At 40.7% G+C, this 15396-nt stretch overlaps 1 protein-coding gene across 2 annotated transcripts in view; it reads left to right on the plus strand.

The window, feature by feature from the left end:
• Positions 1–5368: 5368 nt before the first annotated feature.
• arhgap4b (Rho GTPase activating protein 4b) overlaps positions 5369–15396 on the plus strand; it is a 100395-nt gene continuing 90367 nt past the window's right edge. The window contains exon 1 of one of the 2 annotated variants that reach the window (XM_034172171.1): positions 5369–5550. The gene's annotated coding sequence lies outside the window, so the exon portion shown is untranslated. The remainder of the gene's footprint in view (positions 5551–15396) is intronic. The other variant, XM_034172172.1, reaches the window with a different exon arrangement.

The raw sequence follows: 15396 nt of genomic DNA on the forward strand, positions 1-15396 counted from the left end.
TTATTGGGTCAACACAATGAATTTGCGTTACTGTTACTTAATTACCACGTGCCAGGGCAACTAGATTTGTAATGGTAAATATAACAAAACAAAAAAAAAAAACCAGTAAGTCACTTTGGCTGCTCGCCTGTTTGCGCTCGGGTCTTTACAGCAAATCCAAGGTGGATCTGCATAAATTTTGCATAACCAATACAGCAAAGTTGAGTTGACATGTAACTGTACAATTTTAAAAGTAGCTGTAACTACTTACAGGGTTAGGGGTGGTGGCCAAGTGATTAGTGCACTTGGTTTCACTATGAAAGGTTCCTAGTTCAAAACCCACCCCTGCCACATTTCTCTATGTAATGTGGAGTTGCACCAGGAAGGGCATCTGGTATAAAACCTGTGCCATTTCAACATGCAGATCCACCTCAGATTTGCTGTGGCGACCCTGAGCGCAAACAAGGGAGCAGCCAAAGGGACTTACTTTTTATTTTTGTTACATTTACCCTTACAAATCTAAATCAAATCAAATCAAATCAATTTTATTTATATAGCGCCAAATCACAACAAACAGTTGCCCCAAGGTGCTTTATATTGTAAGGCAAAAGCCATACAATAATTACAGAAAAACCCCAACGGTCAAAACGACCCCCTGTGAGCAAGCACTTGGCGACAGTGGAAAGGAAAAACTCCCTTTTAACAGGATGAAACCTCCAGCAGAACCAGGCTCAGGGAGGGGCAGTCTTCTGCTGGTACTGGTTGGGGCTGAGGGGAGAGAATCAGGAAAAAGACATGCTGTGGAGGGGAGCAGAGATCAATCACTAATGATTAAATGCAGAGTGGTGCATACAGAGCAAAAAGAGAAAGAAACACTCAGTGCATCATGGGAACCCCCCAGCAGTCTAAGTCTATAGCAGCATAACTAAGGGATGGTTCAGGATCACCTGATCCAGCCCTAACTATAAGCTTTAGCAAAAAGGAAAGTTTTAAGCCTAATCTTAAAAGTAGAGAGAGTGTCTGTCTCCCTGATCCGAATTGAGAGCTGGTTCCACAGGAGAGGAGCCTGAAAGCTGAAGGCTCTGCCTCCCATTCTACTCTTACAAACCCTAGGAACTACAAGTAAGCCTGCAGTCTGAGAGTGAAGCGCTCTATTGGGGTGATATGGTACTATGAGGTCCCTAAGATACGATGGGACCTGATTATTCAAAACCTTATAAGTAAGAAGAAGAATTTTCAATTCTATTCTAGAATTAACAGGAAGCCAATGAAGAGACGCCAATATGGGTGAAATATGCTCTCTCCTTCTAGTCCCCGTCAGTACTCTAGCTGCAGCATTTTGAATTAACTGAAGGCTCTTCAGGAAACCTTTAGGACAACCTGATAATAATGAATTACAATAATCCAGCCTAGAGGAAATAAATGCATGAATTAGTTTTTCAGCATCACTCTGAGACAAGACCTTTCTAATTTTAGAGATATTGCGCAAATGCAAAAAAGCAGTCCTACATATTTGCTTAATATGCGCTTTGAATGACATATCCTGATCAAAAATGACTCCAAGATTTCTCACAGTATTACTAGAGGTCGGGGTAATGCCATCCAGAGTAAGGATCTGGTTAGACACCATGTTTCTAAGATTTGAGGGGCCAAGTACAATAACTTCAGTTTTATCTGAATTTAAAAGCAGGAAATTAGAGGTCATCCATGTCTTTATGTCTGTAAGACATTCCTGCAGTTTAACTAATTGGTGTGTGTCCTCTGGCTTCATGGATAGATAAAGCTGGGTATCATCTGCGTAACAATGAAAATTTAAGCAATGCTTTCTAATAATACTGCCTAAGGGAAGCATGTATAAAGTGAATAAAATTGGTGCTAGCACAGAACCTTGTGGAACTCCATAATTAACCATAGACTGTGAAGAAGACTCCCCATTTACATGAACAAATTGTAATCTATTAGATAAATATGATTCAAACCACCACAGCGAAGTGCCTTTAATACCTATGGCATGCTCTAATCTCTGTAATAAACTTTTATGGTCAACAGTATCAAAAGCAGCACTGAGGTCTAACAGGACAAGCACAGAGGTGAGTCCACTGTCTGAGGCCATAAGAAAATCATTTGTAACCTTCACTAATGCTGTTTCTGTACTATGATGAATTCTAAAACCTGACTGAAACTCTTCAAATAGACCACTCCTCTGCAGATGATCAGTTAGCTGTTTTACAACTACTCTTTCAAGAATTTTTGAGAGAAAAGGAAGGTTGGAGATTGGCCTATAATTAGCTAAGATAGCTGGGTCAAGTGATGGCTTTTTAAGTAATGGTTTAATTACTGCCACCTTAAAAGCCTGTGGTACATAGCCAACTAATAAAGATAGATTGATCATATTTAAGATCGAAGCATTAATTAATGGTAGGGCTTCCTTGAGCAGCCTGGTAGGAATGGGGTCTAATAGACATGTTGATGGTTTGGAGGAAGTAACTAATGAAAATAACTCAGACAGAACAATCGGAGAGAAAGAGTCTAACCAAATACCAGCATTACTGAAAGCAGCCAAAGATAACAATATGTCTTTGGGATGGTTATAAGTAATTTTTTCTCTAATAGTTAAAATTTTATTAGCAAAGAAAGTCATGAAGTCATTACTAGTTAAAGTTAAAGGAATATTTGGCTCAATACAGCTCTGACTCTTTGTCAGCCTGGCTACAGTGCTGAAAAGAAACCTGGGGTTGTTCTTATTTTCTTCAATTAGTGATGAGTAGTAAGATGTCCTAGCTTTATGGAGGGCTTTTTTTATAGAGCAACAGACTCTTTGTCCAGGCTAAGTGAAGATCTTCTAAATTAGTGAGACGCCATTTCCTCTCCAACTTACGGGTTATCTGCTTTAAGCGGCGAGTTTGTGAGTTATACCACGGAGTCAGGCACTTCTGATTTAAGGCTCTCTTTTTCAGAGGAGCTACAGCATCCAAAGTTGTGCTCAATGAGGATGTAAAACTATTGACGAGATAATCTATCTCACTCACAGAGTTTAGGTAGGTACTCTGCACTGTGTTGGTATATGGCATTGGAAAACATAACAAAGAAGGAATCATATCCTTAAACCTAGTTACAGCGCTTTCCGAAAGACTTCTACTGTAATGAAACACTGCTGGGTAGCCCATTAAAGTAAATGTAAATGTTATTAAGAAATGATCAAACAGAAGGGGGTTTTCAGGGAATACTGTTAAGTCTTCAATTTCTATACCATAAGTCAGAACAACATCTAAAGTATGGTTAAAGTGGTGGGTGGACTCATTTATATTTTGAGCGAAGCCAATTGAGTCTAACAATAGATTAAATGCAGTGTTGAGGCTGTCATTCTCAGCATCAATGTGGATGTTAAAATCGCCCACTATAATTATCTTATCTGAGCTAAGCACTAAGTCAGACAAAAGGTCTGAAAATTCACAGAGAAACTCACAGTAACGACCACGTGGACGATAGATAATAACAAATAAAACTGTTTTTTGGGACTTCCACTTTAGATGGACAAGACTAAGAGTCAAGCTTTCAAATGAATTAAAGCTCTGTCTGGGTTTTTGATTAATTAATAAGCTGGAGTGGAAGATTGCTGGTAATCCTCCCCCACGGCCCGTGCTACGAGCATTCTGACAGTTAGTGTGACTCGGGGGTGTTGGCCCCCGAGTCTAGTTGGCCTCAACCATGGTAATTGGGAAACAGTAATGCAAATTCATCATATTAACCCAATTTACACTTAGGTCACCCAGCAAAATTGTTTCTGGCTAAATTAATGTATTCTTTTATGTTCACTGAGCAAGTTATTTATTTATTTATTTATTTATTTGAGTGCAGGGAGTTGCTGACTTGACCAGAATAACTGCCGGAGTGAGTTTTCAGACTACATGGTTTGTGGATATGAGAGCTGGACCAGGCAGCCACGACGGAGCTGATAGGAGGCAGGAATGCTGGAGGCACACAAAAAAGACTTGTCAAAACACCAAGAAAGAACTGAGTCACAAGGAATAAAAGTGTCATTCATTAAGAAGGACTGAGGCCAGGTACCACGTAGGCAAAGAAAAAAAAAAAATTACCATGATATTCATGCACAATGTGCGTATGTAAACCTCTGACCACAAGTGTAGCACTGCACACAAAGCTTTTTTTTTTTTTTTTGCCTTATATGGTATGATGTTGGCACCTTGCTTTTATTTTTTTTGGGGGGGGGATCTTCTAGTATCAAAGAGGAATGATCAGCAGAGAAGTATCCCTTTTTTTCAATCAGGTTGAAATCTTCGTCTTTGTCTTCTTCGTGCCCGCATTTATAATTTTATAGCTCGGCAGCGGTGCAGTCTGAGGATTAATTACATCCGTGACATACTATATAGCCTGCAGCAGAAGATTTGATTCCGTTTAAGTGTACCCTTGGTAGGCATAACACGCCTTTGCCAGATGTTGGTAACCTCATTCCCGAACAATATTGTCGGCATTGATAAGTAACAGATAGGAATGATGCAATTTTACACGTGCACCTACTGTACTTTGCAATGCGAATCTCTGCTGTGCACCTGTCATGTTGGATGCTTTGCTGCACAGTACAGAAATACAGACAGAGGGATGTAACAGTGTTCGTATTTGCAATTTAATCCATGCATCATGTTTCCTGCGCGGTTTGGTAAATAGAATGTGGATGATGGAGTGAAGGGATAAATGCTGATGTGGTTGGAGTGCATGCAGCCCAGTTGCAAACTTGCAGTGATTATGTCTATTAATTAAGGCTCCATGCAGACTGATTCATGTTGAGGCATTGTGAAATGACCTGCTGTCAGTATGGGATAAAAGAATGTTTTTGTAAGCCGTCAGGAGGGAAAAATACACCACATCCGGCGCAACAGACAGGAAGCGCAGGAGACGGGTTGTACCGTGTGAAACACGTGAATGGCTGGATGTGGTTGTGTGTATGCCTGTCTGTGGGTGCTTTTGTGCAGCTGCTGGCGTACGACACACACGCACGTGTGTGAAAATCGTTGCATCTTCTGTGCAAAGAGGAAAGGATGCCGTTGTGTTCAGGCGAATAATACAAGGTCATCAGGAAAAACATTTGGCGGTGCGAGGGATGGATGGATAGAGGCAGGGAGGGAGGATAGCGCAGGCAAGAGATGGAGGGATGCTGAGGCAGAAAGGAGGTATATTCATAGCAGCAGCGGTATTTATAGCCGCCGCGAGTGGAGGAGCGAGCGAGGGGCGTGGCTTGGGTTGTGGCTTTCGCACTGCTTCACAGGAGGGGGAGGAGCGAGGGAGGTGATGTGTGTGTGTGTGTGGGGGGGTGCTGGTTGGCATATTTGGCAGGAGGGAGGAGAAGGGAGGTGGAGCCGGGGAGAGGGAGGGCGCTGGGTTGAGCGAGATCTGTCAGATTCAAACACTCGGCTCTGTGTGTACGTGTGTGTATGTGTGTGTATGTGTGAGTGTATGCGTGTGTGCGTGTGATGGAGAGCGGGCATGAGGAGAGAGATGAGAGATGGAGAGCTGAGGACCAGATAGAAAGTCAGCACCGGAGCGCAGAGTGAGGTACGTACAGCCTGTCACACTCATCACCAACAACAACAACAACAACAACAACAACAACGTGTGCCCGTGCTCGTCTGCATGCAGGACTTAAAGCGGACGCACGCCTGTGTTGATAAAATCACTTTCAAGCAGGACTCTTCTGGAAGTGCACAAATGGATGTGGAGGGTATTAATTATGTAATATGTGTGCACCATTTTCAGTGTAAGGGCTTTATGTGCGTGTGTGTTTATGTGCGTGCTGAGGTGTTTGTGCAGCCGTCGTGCGGCGGTCTGTTGACCACATGAAGTGATTTATGACCAGTGTAAATATAAGCCGTCACTGTCCTGCTGCCACGGATCTCATCACCTACACATGCTGTGGTCACAACCGGTTCACATCCTCTGAGAAGACGCAGCCAGCGGTTTCATGGAGCTTCTTCACTGCGTGTGGAGGAACTGGCATTGTCTCTGTTTGGCTCCAGTGGAACAAAAAGACGGTGAAAAACACGAGAGGTGAATGCAGTCAGGTGCATAAGTATTTAGACAGTAACGCAATATGTCTGTAATTGTGCTGCTGTACAACACCAGTGTAAAGTTTTAGTTCTAAAACAAATAGTGGATGAACCCTTTAGGAATTACAGCTATTTTTTAAACAGTTTGTCCATTTTTGCAGCTCATATTTAACTGGACAAACTAAATGCAGAAAGAAAGAAAGAAACTTTACTGATCCCTTGGGAAGACTCTCGGGGAAATTGAGGTTCCAGCAGCAATGCAGAGCAGCACACAGGGCAAGAAGCACACAGAGTATCAAAAGGGAAAGTTAGAGGGGACAAATATATATATAAAAAATATGCAACATTTTATCAGCAAAGAAAATGGTCAAAGCATATGTCTAGGAAATGAATTTATGGCTGGATAGAAAGCTAAAAGGTTGAAGTTTTTCATACCAATGTCAATATTGGCCCTGCATTTTGTCAGTCTAACATAAAGTCACTGCACCTGTTTGACACTCTTGGTCTGGTGCCAAAACTCAATAATTATTGTTCGTTGTAGTATGGTTAATCTTGGCATTTTCCTGAGGCTTGCTTGGCATCAACATAAACTTCAGGGTCTCTGCAAGTAAAAAAGAAACATAAGTGATTAAGTTTGTAGCATTTAAGGGTGAAACTGAGTGTTTTAAATGTATATTTTTTTGGGACACCCTATATATGGCAGCACGGTGGAATAGTGGTTAGCGCTGTTGCCTCGGGTCATGGATTGATTCCCACCTGTGGCCTTTCTGTGTGGAGTTTGTGTGTTCTCCCCATGTTTGTGTCGGTTCTCTCTGGGTGCTCACACAGGATAGGTGGATTGGAATCTTTAAATTGTCCATAGGTGTTTGTCTGTATATGGTCCTGCGAAAGACTGGCATCCTGTCCAGGGTGTACCCCGCCTTGCGCTGTATGACTCCGTGACCCTTAATTGCACTCATAAATGGTTGAAGATGAGGGAGCGTGTGTGTGTGTGTGTGTGTGTGTGTGTGTGTGTGTGTGTGTGTGTGTGTGTGTGTGTGTGTGTGTGTGTGTGTGTGTGTGTATATATATATATATATATATATGTATGTATGTATAACAGTTTGTAAACATCCATTTTACTGTAGTCAGGGGATGGATGCATGAACCTGTCTTTGACTTCATGTATATGAGTTGTTAAGAAATAGAAGCAGCAGTATGGTGCTGTTTGGTAAATCTTTCTGGAATAAGCTGTTCTGACTGTGCAAGAAACGGACAAGTGAGGGAAGTCACCAAGACACCCAGATAATTCCAAACATGTTCTCACCTTCTGTGAATGTGATTTTATAAACCATGCATCATGCAGATTTTGGATGTTGGCGTCACCAGTTATACAGTTTCACGTTTGAAAAGAACAGAGAAGAAAATGGATCAAATGTGCGATCAAGTTTCCTGTGTGTGTTCCAGCAAACTGTAGCAGAAATTTCATGTCTTCTTTCTTCAAAAATCCTTTTCTGTGCCACTCCACCATGAAGCTGTGGTCTGATTGGGTAGTTCCTCCAATCATAAGCCAGAGAAGCCGATAAAACCACTCATCACATATTTCTTGGTGGCTTCACTCGTCTCTGTGTTCTTTTATAGTTTTTGAGAATTGCCTTCTCCAGACAGATTTACAATAATGTATGGCTGGGTGGATAAGGAGCTGGCATGCCAATATATGGACCTGGGTTTGAATACCACTCAGGCTACATATCTGTATCCCACATGTAAATAGGTACCGATGTCACCAACTGAACGGTCCCCTCTAAAAATTGGTCCGCGCTGCCTTCACTGCGCATGCACCTGAGACTGACTCTCTACACCCAAAGTGATCAAAGGGAATAATGTGATTTTTAATCAACAGATGATAAATGAAAGCCTCCTAAATCATTCTAACATTGGTTTTAAGCAGGAACAAGGCTGTTTTAAGCAGAAACGAGGTGATAATCAGTGACTCACTACTGACGCTCCGAAATGACATTGACGTCAGACTCAGATGTGCTGTGTGGAACTCTGCTCGGTCCCCTGTCTTTTATGATGAAATAATGCTGAATTTATGTGGAAATGATTGTTGAACAAAAGCTTCAGATATCTGTCTCTGAAATAGATGATGACTGGAGTGTAGTTTTAAGCAGAAACGAGGTGATAATCAGTGACTCACTGCTGACGCTCAGAAATGACGCATGCACAGTGAAGGCAGGGTGGACCAATTTTTAAGGGGTACTGTTCGGTCGGCGACACCAGCCTCAGATGAGGAAGTGACTTGTGTACCCTCCAGGGGGATTCATGGACTCTCATGTGCTTGATGCTACATAATCTGGAGATTAGCACCAGCACCAATGGGCTGCCGGGCCGATATAGGCAGTGTTGCCACAGTTACTTTTAAAAAGTAATCCAATTACTGATTACTGATTACTCCTTGAAAAAGTAACTTAGTTACTTTACTATTACTCAATTGTAAAAGTAACTAATTTAGATTACTAGTTACTTTTTTAGTTACTTTCCCCAGCTGCCGACAACAACCCACGTCAACATGACAATGATACCTGTTTTGCCAAAACTCACTTTATAGTCACCCTTTCTTGACTTCAATGAAAACAAATACTTGTTTTATAAAAAGTAAAATAAAGACCTCTTTCTTGACCTCATATTTAACTGTTGACAGCACTGTAACAGTAAAACTTGCAATTTCAAACCTACATTGTTTATAAATGTAACTATTCAATTCAAACATTTTTCTAACATTTAAATTCTCTAAACATTTTACTTGTCGAAATTATTATTATTTGAAGCAGTATTAGTAGTTGTAGTAAAAAACGGCTTCAAAACTGGACCTTTAATCTAGGGGTGTTGTGGGGGGGCACATCCTTGCCCCACGCCCCCATTCCATCTGGATTCGCCCCTGCTTTGGCGTTTGAGCACAAAGAATGGATAACATTTATTTATGCAGAAAACAGGACCAGATTTACAGGTAAGAAAGTTTTATTGCGTTTTCACATCATGTGGTCCACAGAAAGAGAGTTTAGGTGCATTTGAGTGGAAAACAGTGTTAGTTGTTGACGCGTCGCCGAGGATCAGCTGTTTTTAACGAGACGATACGGAGCAGCTCAGCTCAGAATTCTAAATAAAGGAGGAAAAAAGTATAAAAATGTCTTTGTAAAGCTCAGTGCAGGTGTGCTGATCACCGCGCTTTAAGAGGTGAGGACGAGTCGAGCAGCTGCAAAAAAACGCGGATGAAAAGCTCACAGCTCACTGAAAGTGGGCAGTTCAGTCGAACCCCGACCTCCTGCCCACAGACCAAGTTTAATGCTGCTATCGACCCACAATGAAAAATAATAGTAACGCACAGTGACTTGGAGAAGTAACTTTAATCTGATTACTGATTTGGAAAGATTAACGCGTTAGATTACTCGTTACTAAAAAAAGTGGTCAGATTAGAGTAACGCGTTACTAAGTAACGCGTTACCGGCATCACTGGATATATTATTTCTCCTTCAGGACAATGTTTGTCTGTCCATCCCTTGTCTTATCTCAGGGAAACTGGTTGCAAAAGTGCTGATTTACTTAAATTGTACTACTACAGGATGGTGTTACTTTTGCAATCCATTATTGTGGCAACAAGGTTTGCTTTCAATTTGATTTTAAAGTTGATATTTTTTGGAAATTTTAATTGAGATAAGCCTGAATATTAGTATTATTTTTTGAGTGGCATAAAAAAATTAAAATGTGTAAAAGGCCAAGTGTGGAAACTTTCTATATCCTCTGTGTGTCCTCTGAAATTGGATAAAGTGTATGAAGAGCTATATCCACATGGCAGTGCAGCATGGCTGCTTTCATCAGGGGCCCCGGTCCCATGTCGATATGAAGGGCTCATTTTAAGATTATGAAAACACTTCATATTGTTATTGCAGGTAATTATATGCTTATGAACAGATGGTTTCTTTCTTCATTTGATATATGATGGTTAATATTAATGCTATCTTACATTTCTGCTAATAAACGCCCCTAAATCACGCACAGAGTGGCTTTAACAGGTAAAATTTTAAAGTTTGTCCTCCAAAATTCTGCAAAACAAATTGAGCCATACTTTTTTTTGCAATCAGAATCACAATCAAATTTATTGCCAAGTTGCTAAGTTCTCACGTACAAGGAATTTGATCTGGTGTCATTGGTGCATAAACAACAATAATTAAAAAGAAAATGAAAAAATACTTCTGTAAGAAGCAAAGGAGTCAAATAGGCAAAACTATGTTGACCATTGAATAAATATAACATAGTGGAATGGGGCTGTGCAAAGGCATGCAAATGTACAGTACCTTTCAGTACAGGGATGATCATTCTGTACTTTGTTGGGGTGGGGGGGCAGGGTAAATGGGGGTCTCTGGCATTATTTATGAAGGTGCTTTGACACTTGCATGCATTTTGGCTCCGCACTCCTGTGCACTTCGTTGTGACAATCCCACCCGCTGTGTTTGTGCGCTGGACACTGCGTATATAGAATAATTATTTCATAGTCGATTAATCATTTACTCTCAGAGTTTGGTTGTTGAAAACACCTCTAATCACTTCCGGAGTGACAGAGGACCGTTTCAGCTATAGCTGTTTTTTTCGTCTCTCTCTTTCTCTCTCTCTCCTGCATTTAATGAGGTGGAGAACGCATTTGGGACACTTTAAAATTATTTGTAATGTTTATATTGTAATAGTTTGGTAAAACAGTTGCATGTTCATTCCTTCTTATGAGTAGCTGTAAAAGTATGTTTACAACAGATTTAACATCTCATTATAATCGATCAGATGAGCTGCGCTGTGATGTGGTGTGCTGATGCAAACACTCGCACTCACACTAAGTGATTTTTAATTGTTTGCACAATGTTCACGTAATGAATGCATGACAGAGATTTTGAACATTTCAAAATTTTCTTTGCGCACTTGCACGAAGCCACCACAGTTTACAATGGTTTGCGATGAGCAAGTGCGCGGGTCAAAGTCATGTGTCAGGGCAGCTTACGTCTAGCTGCAGATGGAAAGAAGCTGTGATGATACTGCAGTGATACTGTTTTCACAATGGACATTTTTCAAGTTGTGCTGCCAGTTTGAAACTAAGACTTCTGGTTAGTGAACCTCTTGCTTGCGTGTTTGGTGTCATTAAAAATAACAGCTCACCTGTCAGATTTCCAGGGAGTCAAATGACCACTGGAGCTGAATTCCACGCTGTATCTGTAAGTAATTTTGTTGTTGTTGTTAACCCACAAGGAATGAGAAGGAGTGCTGCAGTGGTGTGAATGTCAATGTAAATCCCCGGTCACACGGCACAAACAAAGGACACTGAAGCCAAAATGAAACAAGAAACCTGGACATCATTTAACCATCATCCAGCTTCGTTCCTGTAGCTGGCGCTTCGTCAGAATTTTCAAACTGTTGAAAAATGTGAACGAATCCCGATGACAACTTAAATTCATCTGTATTCCATTTTGCTTTCTGTCTTGACATTCCTCATCATTTGTGTAGTTCCCGTACCGTCAGCGTTCTGTTTGGCCCAACTTCGAACATTGACGATCAGTAACGAAAGATCCTCCCCAGCCAGAGATGGCAGCCATCTGTGGCTGGGGAGGATCTTTCGTTACCATTTTTCGTGTCCATTTGTGTGTACATGCACAGCTTCTCCAGCCACAGACGGCATGCAAACGTGCAGATTTATTGTTTCATTTTGGCTTCAGTGTCCTTCATTAGTGCCGTGTGAACGGGGCTTCGTTGCTAAGAAAGTTCAACGACCAAAATACCAACATTCTGTGTGCAATCAACATGTTTTCACCATTATTTGATTTCTTTGTGCGACTGACATCATTATTCAAGCACTCAAAAGGTGATTCCTACCGCCACACAACTCCAACCACACATGAGAACGTTTCTTGACAGTTCTTGTTATTGAACGAAACCTCTTCTCCCTAACCGGACAGAGTTGTGACGTCATCACGCATGCACATAGGTGTTGTCTAGTGACAACTTGAAAATCCCCCATTGCACCTTGAGTTGTAGCGGAGAGCGGATGTGGCCAGTCTGACAGCTTTTAGCGCTCACAGTGCCCAACTGTCAGGGATGTTTTCATTGCACCTTTTTTTTTAAACCAGGGCTTACAGGTATCGGGGCTACAAATAACAATCTGAATAAAAGATATGCATATAACTCCACTTTGGCAGGATCTTATAAATTTTAGACCAAAGTAGAACATTTATCCTGTAAGTTTTTGCTTCATTTTTTTACACCCCTGCCTGCTGAAAAACCGTCCTTAATCTTATTGCAGTAAAGCACTGTCTGTACAAGAATGAGATCTGTTGTTATGACTCACAACTTCCCCTTTTTGCAAATGCACATCCTTGCAAATATTGTATTTTAGTTTATTCATTGCTTATAACAGATTTTACGCTTTGTGTTTCGGTATGTGCGATTCTCCACAACACACTACTACTAACCCTAACAACTGCGGTGTTCACAAGAGATTTACAGGTACAGCATTCTGAAATGAGGGTACAAGAGTAAAAGCTGTGGGTAGACATCGCTGTGTTTGGCTTCCTGTTTGCCCTGGCAGCTTCTGCACAAGCTGCAGTCAAAAAGGACAACACACAACTGCAGCAAGAATTTGGCAAGAAAGAAACTTTGCCAACAATATGATAAATTTGGATTTTCTGACTTTGCATAGCTAATCTTGCAGTGCCCTAAATCTTATGAGGAACATTTATTTGAAATAACCTGGGGAAAGAGCCAGTGTGACAGCACTCTGCTGCTGCACAGTTTCAGTACACAATCAGATTAGCAATATGAACTGCTTTCAAATTTACTCTGCAATCTAACAGCCAGTGATTAAACTGATCTGACAGCATCCAGTGGTTTAAAACAGATCTGCTTCAGGTTTTTTATACTTTGGTCTTTAAAATAAAAAAAAGGCCTGGTTTTCTTTTATTTTCTCATGGCCCAGTTGCAGTAGCTACATATAGGGCCCTATCTTGACCAGTCCATAGTCCACAGTGTAAAACACATTTAGCACAAGCGCTTTAACCCCACTTTCTGTTTACGCAAATAATTAAACCAATCAGTTTGTCACCTGTCATTATGTTTAACAACTGTGTACGCTTGGTCTTTTGACATCACTATTTAAATAGTAGAGTCTTGCGTCCAGGAAATTGAACTGCACACGTGTCTCTCAGGTGAAACTGTGTGAGCAGCTCATTTAGTAGCCCAGTCTCACGTTTTTGTTTTTTTTTTTTGTGTGTGTGATCCCGTGATGAAATGAGTCAAATTTTCGTGAAGGTTTTTTTTTTTAACTCACTATTCCTAACCCTACTCCTACCCCTGACACTAACCTTAACCATAACCGAATCTTACTCTTCCCCCCACCCTAACCATAACCACCCCAACCCCCCCGCTTCAATTTTAATGCCGTGCAGTGATCACAGAATGAATTAGAATGAATTTGTGCTGCCGTGACGAAATGAGGCGCTTTTCGTCACAATATCACGAACCAATAGATTAATGTATATTTTGTGCTGCTGAATCACAACTTGCCGTGTGACCAGGTTGCATTTAGAGGAGCAGTAGTCATACAATACAACTTCTCCATTCAACCAATCTTCTTCATATCCAGTTATGTGCAGACCGCCCCTTCTATGCGACCCACGCACCCTTGCTGCAGCTGGAACGTCCCATATCCATCCCCATCGTGAGAGTTTTTCATTGGCTACTTCTGGCATTATGTACAGGTGTATCAATATCATGGGTACAATTTCAGCTGACTCTGTAATTGTTTGGATTATGTCATACTAGGCTATGTATTAAAGGAACATGGTCCTGGCAAACTGTATAAAACAAAAACTCACAACTGCCAGATATTTAAATACCACCTCAGCCAATCAGAAAGTCAGTACCCACTATGTCATTCATAATGTCCAACACACAATTAGCATACCAATGTGCATGCGCTGTTGCACCTGTGAGTGGGACAGTTGGTCCATTGATGATTTCAAGTTTTCAGATTTCTCACAGTTGAAGGTAAATACAGCATGATAACAACGTAGAGTGCATAATAGTGCTAAACATGCTAGCTAGCGTGCATACAGTTGTGTGTATGCATAATTCTTTTTGATATTAACATAGTGCCAAGGTGTAAAGCATTATAATGTATTGAGAAACCTTAAGGTTGTTCCTAGGTGTATTACATTTGTATTAAAGGATGTCAGTATATTTGGGTCCTGTTGGCTGTTTTCTTTCCACTGCAAAGGTTGCCATCAAGCAGCCCTATTTTTCATTTGACTTTGAATCAATATCATGGGTATAATTTCAGCTGACTCTGTAATTGTTTGGATTATGTCATATTAGGCTATGTATTAAAGGAACATGGTCCTGGCAAACTGTATAAAACAAAAACTCACAACTGCCAGACATTTAAATACCACGAGCATAAAACAGATCGTGCCACATGCATGGTTTTTTTTTTTTTTTGTTTTTTTTTTTACAATTTTTGCATCTTATTACATTTATTTTTATTTCTTTTTCAATTGTTTATATTGACTTGCCGGAGAAAAGATTGGAGAAATTGTTAGGAAAAAATAGATAAATAACTAAATTCAGCAATGTATACTACTGCATTGAGAGATGGACATTATCTTGAACTCTACTAACAGCAAAAAAAAAAAAAAAAATACTAAGTGCTGCAGAACAAATGCATGTGTCTGATTCTATATTTGTAATTCATTCACAAGGCAAACAGAATGCCAACAACAACACATGGTAGACCTGCATTCTGATTAGCTGAGAAATGTACATGCAGGAAGTATCCTATGAAAAACATCTTGTATCCCCATCTTGGCACTCCCTGTCCAAGGGAGAAGACAACCGGTGTAACCAACTTGACAGATGATCAAACCTCATTTTAAGACCAGTCTCACCCATGGGTGCACAGATGAGCCCAAGTACATTTGGTAGTGACATTTCATTGAAATGACAACTGCATTAGGTGTAACCCAATAATAAAACTTTAACTACTCTGTGCACTGCTTTGCCATAGGTGTAATACTTTAGTTTCAGTAACCCCTTTATATAATTGATATTTGTCATTCAAAATCTAGATTTTAGCCTCAGTTTCTTCTAATTCTCTAACCGATCTGTTACTACAGTGGCCCCCAGTTTCGTCACCCCACTCCTCTGTGCAGGGACCGTGTAAGCTCAATCACACTGTGGTTGCAATGGATGACAAAACTCAGTTCGGAGAGAATCATGGTTTTTAATCACAGATCCAATCAGTTTTTCGATCCTCAAAAAAAAAAAAAAAAAAAAAAAGTGGCTG

Source organism: Thalassophryne amazonica, chromosome 6 (genome assembly GCF_902500255.1).
Source record: "Thalassophryne amazonica chromosome 6, fThaAma1.1, whole genome shotgun sequence".
Lineage (NCBI taxonomy): Eukaryota > Metazoa > Chordata > Actinopteri > Batrachoidiformes > Batrachoididae > Thalassophryne > Thalassophryne amazonica.